General features: G+C 52.8%; 1 pseudogene; it reads right to left on the minus strand.

Annotated features, from left to right (window-relative positions):
* The window catches only part of LOC137991918 (uncharacterized), a 45,757-nt pseudogene that overhangs the window by 2,454 nt on the left and 38,303 nt on the right, over positions 1–5,000 (minus strand).

Raw genomic sequence — 5,000 nt, forward strand, 5'->3', positions numbered from 1 at the left:
GCAACACTCTGGGGGCGAAACGACTTTTAGCTCGTAACTCCCTTGGATTTTGAGCTACCCCCCCGGAAATGGGTGATAAACACTCGCCGTTGAACGGGCTATCCAATGATACTATTGGTTACTCTCTAGCACCTCAGGGGAAGGCTGTGCATAAGACAGCAAAAGTGGTTTTTTGGCCATATCTCCCCCCGGTTTTGAGCTGTGACCCCCTTACCCCCAGAAGTTGTTGCGGAATTTGATGGCGCATCTCATGATACCATTGGTTTTCTTGTAGCACCTCAGAGGAAGGCCCTGCATATGTGAGAAAAAGTGGTTTTTTGGCGATAACTCCCCCCGGTTTTGAGCTGGGACCCCCTAACCCAGAAAAGGTGTTGCGGAATTTGATTGCGCATCCTGTGGTACCATTAATTTCCTTCTAGCACCTCAGGGGAAGGCCCTGCATATGTGAAAAAAAGTGGTTTTTTGGCCATAACTCCCCCCGGTTTTGAGCTGGCACAACCTAACCCCCTGAAGTTGTTGCGGAATTGGATTGCGCGTCTGGTGATACCATTGGTTACTCTCTAGCACGCCCAGGGGAGGCTCTGCATATGTGAGAAAAACAGGTTTTTTGAGGATATCTCCCCCCGGTTTTGAGGTGAGACAACCTAACCCCCTGAAGTTGTTGCGGAATTTGATTGCGCATCCTGTGATACCATTGGTTAGTCTCTAGCACGCCCAGGGGAGGCTCTGCATATGTGAGAAAAACAGGTTTTTAGGGGATATCTCCCCCCGGTGTTAAGGTGAGACAACCTAACCCCCTGAAGTTGTTGCGGAATTTGATTGCGCATCTTCTGATACCATTGGTTACTCTCTAGCACGCCCAGGGAAGGCCCTGCATATGTGAGAAAAACAGGTTTTTTGGCCATATCTCCCCCCGGAAAGAGGTACCCCCCTGAAACGAAGTTAGAACGAATCAGCATGCGATGGCGCATCCCGTGGTATCCTTGGTTAGGCTCTAGAACCTTCAGGCGCGTCTGGCAACACTCTGGGGGCGAAACGACTTTCAGCTCGTGACTCCCTTGGATTTTGAGCTACCCCCCCGGGAATGGGTGATAAACACTCGCCATTGAACGGTCTATCCAATGATACTATTGGTTACTCTCTAGCACCTCAGGGGAAGGCTGTGCATAAGACAGCAAAAGTGGTTTTTTGGCCATATCTCCCCCCGGTTTTGAGCTGTGACCCCCTAACCCCCCGAAGTTGTTGCGGAATTGGATTGCGCATCTCATGATACCATTGGTTTTCTTGTAGCACCTCAGGGGAAGGCCCTGCATATGTGAGAAAAAGTGGTTTTTTGGCGATAACTCCCCCCGGTTTTGAGCTGGGACCCCCTAACCCCAAAAAGGTGTTGCGGAATTTGATTGCGCATCTGGTGGTTCCATTGGTTTCCTTGTAGCACGCCCAGGGAAGGCCCTGCATAAGTGGAAAAAAGTGGTTTTTTGGCCATAACTCCCCCCGGTTTTGAGCTGGGACCCCCTAACCCCGAAAAAGTGTTGCGGAATTTGATTGCGCATCTGATGATACCATTGGTTTCCTTGTAGCACGCCCAGGGAAGGCCCTGCATATGTGAGAAAAAGTGGTTTTTTGGCGATAACTCCCCCCGGTTTTGAGCTGGGACCCCCTAACCCCAAAAAGGTGTTGCGGAATTCGATTGCGCATCTGATGATACCATTGGTTTCCTTGTAGCACGCCCAGGGAAGGCCCTGCATATGTGAAAAAAAGTGGTTTTTTGGCGATAACTCCCCCCGGTTTTGAGGTGAGACAACCTAACCCCCAGAAGTTGTTGCGAAATTGGATTACGCATCCTGTGATACCTCTGGTTAGTCTGTAGCACGCCCAGGGAAGGCCCTGCATATGTGAGAAAAACAGGTTTTTTGAGGATATCTCCCCCCGGTTTTGAGGTGAGACAACCTAACCCCCAGAAGTTGTTGCGGAATTGGATTACGCATCCTATGATACCATTGGTTAGTCTCTAGCACGCCCAGGGAAGGCCCTGCATATGTGAGAAAAAGTGGTTTTTTGGCCATAACTCCCCCCGGTTTTACACTGCACCCCCCTAACCCCGAAAAGGTGTTGCGGAATTCGATTGCGCATCGAATGATACCATTGGTTTCCTTGTAGCACCTCAGGGAAAGGCTCTGCATAAGTGAGAAAAGCCAGTTTTTTGGCCATAACTCCCCCCGGTTTTGAGTATGGCCCCCCTAACCCCAAAAAGGTGTTGCAGAATCCATTTCTGAATCCAACGGTACCATTGGTTAGTCTGTAGCACGTCAGGGGAAGGCTCTGCATATTACAGAAAAAGTGGTGGTGATTTTTTCTAAGACTGGCAGCTGGGTAGGCCTGAAAGGTGTATTAAATATACTATAGGGGAAGGTTCCAACAGAGTTCGCCCCGAGTCGGTTCGCCCAATCTCTCTAGCAAGCTAGTAGGCCTTAACGAACGCTTCTGGTCGACCTTGGGCACTTTGGATGTGGGTTCAGCCAAAGTTCCGGCGGACAGGACGGTCGGTGAGATCCGGGGGGAACGTACAGGCTAGTTCCCGTGTCCCGGTCGTCATCTCAGTCGTTCGGATGCTGCTTTCTGTGGAAAGGACCCTACCGACGACAGGGAGATTCGACTGGGACTGCACTCGGACGTTTGGTCGCGTATCTCTGTCGCCTTTGACTGGACCCAGACCAAACTCGGTGGGTGGGTTGGGGGGGTCGACCTCCGGTCGTTTCGCCCCCGACCTCCAGCCTGCACCCAATTCGACAAGGAAGTTGCTCGCACCGCCCTGAGGACCACGGTGGTGCAATGGGCGAGATGGGTCGTTTCGCCCCCAACCCGATTTTTGCCGAATCGATGCAGGACGTCTCCTAGAGCGTAGCTGACACGATGTGCATGTCGGGGCAGGACGGCGTACGATCCTTTTGACTTCCTGAAGGCAAAATGATGAACCAAGAACTGTGTCAGGCGAGACCCGACGACAGGCGAGGGGAAGGTCCGATGTCATGCTAGTGAGTTGTCGAGACATCCAGGAGCCCTAATCTGGTCTTGCATCATGGAATGTGGCAGGCTTGCTTGCTGCAGAAGGGTAGTCGGAGATTGTGCGTGCTGGAAAAAGGTGTATATTGCTACATCCTCGGTGACGTTTCACCACATGCAGTGGCTGATTGGCCTGCCCGCTTCCTTGCTGACAGGGATGTTAGGGGCCTGCCTTTCTGCCGGCAGAGGCATAACGAGAAGAGGTGTCGTAGAAAAGCCCATATGTGCGTCCGATTGAGTTCGGTCGGCAAATGGATCGAGATGGGCGCATCCGTCCCAACCGAGTGGTGGTGGAAAACTTGACCACCTACCTAGCACTTTGTCGGATGTGACTGATTGATTTTGGTGCATCCCCAAAAGGCAGGTTAGACGCCAAGTCCACCATGAGGAAAGGAAGGTTGCAAGTCCCAAAGAGCGAGATGTACACGTCTCAAGGTAAAGAAAGTTCCTGGTTGATCCTGCCAGTAGTCATATGCTTGTCTAAAAGATTAAGCCATGCATGTGCAAGTACGAGCACTCATGCTCGTTGACGAGTAGTACTGTGAAACTGCGAATGGCTCATTAAATCAGTGATCGTTTATTTGATGGATGGTGTTACTACCGGATGGATAACCGTAGTAATTCTAGAGCTAATACATGCGACTGGAGTCCCGACTGTGAGCTCACGTTCTCAGAAAGGATGTATTATTAGATTCAAAACCGGACCGGCCAGCCCCTGCGCCTCTGGCCCTTTTACCGGGGTCCAGCTGGACGGGTGGTAGGCCGTGATTCCAAGGTGATTCACGATAACTGAACGAATCGACGTCTTTAACGGACGGTCGATGCTTCATTCAAATCTCTGCCCTATCAACTGTCGACGGTAAGGTAGTGGCTTACCGTGGTGACGACGGGTAACGGAGGATCAGGGTTCGATTCCGGAGAGGGAGCCTGAGAAACGGCTACCACATCCAAGGAAGGCAGCAGGCGCGCGCAAATTACCCAATCCCGACTCGGGGAGGTAGTGACGAGAAATGACGGGTGCGGGGCCTCCTAGTGGGGTCCCCGGGATCGGAATGGGTCCGACTTAAAGCCTCGGGCGAGGATCGATTGGAGGACAAGTCTGGTGCCAGCACCCGCGGTAATTCCAGCTCCAATAGCGTATATTAAAGTTGTTGCAGTTAAAAAGCTCGTAGTCGGATTTCGGGCGGGTTCCCGTGTCGTGCCTCTTAAGTTACGAGGGGCTACGTGTGGGTGGCTCGCCCTCCCCCGCGGAGGCCGGTCTTCCGTGCCCTTGATTGGGTGCGCCGGACTCGGCGGGCGTGACTTTGAAAAAATCGGAGTGTTCAAAGCGGGCGTGAATCTCGAGTGAACGCGTAAGCATGGAATGACGGAACAGGACTCGGGTCCCGTTTTTGTCGGTGCAACGGACCGGAGTGATGGTGGACGGAGACGGTCGGGGGCACCCGTATTTCGTCGTCAGAGGTGAAATTCTTGGATCGGCGAAGGACGACCGGCTGCGAAAGCGTCTGCCAAGCACGCTCTCCTCGATCAAGAACGAAAGTCGGAGGATCGAAGACGATCAGATACCGTCCTCCTAGTTCCGACCGTCAACGTTGCCGACCGGGGATCGGGGGGGCTTTTGAAAGAAAACCCCCTCGGCACCCTTCCTGGGAAACCGAGAGTGTCTGGGTTCCGGGGGAAGTACGGTCGCAAGGTCGAAACTTAAAGGAATTGACGGAAGGGCACCACCAGGAGTGGAGCCTGCGGCTTAATTTGACTCAACACGGGGCAACTCACCGGGTCCGGACATGGCTAGGATTGACAGATCGAGAGCTCTTTCTCGATGCTATGGGTGGTGGTGCATGGCCGTTCTTAGTTGGTGGAGCGATCTGTCTGGTTAATTCCGTGAACGAACGAGACCTCGCCCTGCTAGTTGGGGCCCCCGAAGCTCGTTTGCT

This window comes from Montipora foliosa, chromosome 2 (genome assembly GCF_036669935.1).
Source record: "Montipora foliosa isolate CH-2021 chromosome 2, ASM3666993v2, whole genome shotgun sequence".
In the NCBI taxonomy this organism is placed as follows: Eukaryota; Metazoa; Cnidaria; class Anthozoa; order Scleractinia; family Acroporidae; genus Montipora; species Montipora foliosa.